Below are 224 nucleotides of genomic sequence, written 5' to 3'. Positions count from 1 at the left end.
TTGAGCTTTGGATCTACCTCATTTTTCATAACACGCCCGAAAATGAGCTGGGAAAATGGATGGACGGCGTGGATAAAACACATACATCATGGCAGGGCCCACAGAGCTTTGGCTGGTTGGTGTTGGGGTCAGCAGCCAAACCGCGTCCAACGCTAGCTGGCTGGTACCGCGTCCGGCCCATTGCCATCCGTACCCATCGATTCGATAGAAATCTCGGTGATATG

The sequence above is a fragment of the Magnolia sinica genome, unplaced genomic scaffold (genome assembly GCF_029962835.1).
Source record: "Magnolia sinica isolate HGM2019 unplaced genomic scaffold, MsV1 ctg167, whole genome shotgun sequence".
NCBI lineage: Eukaryota > Viridiplantae > Streptophyta > Magnoliopsida > Magnoliales > Magnoliaceae > Magnolia > Magnolia sinica.
This window is presented reverse-complemented; position numbering follows the sequence as displayed.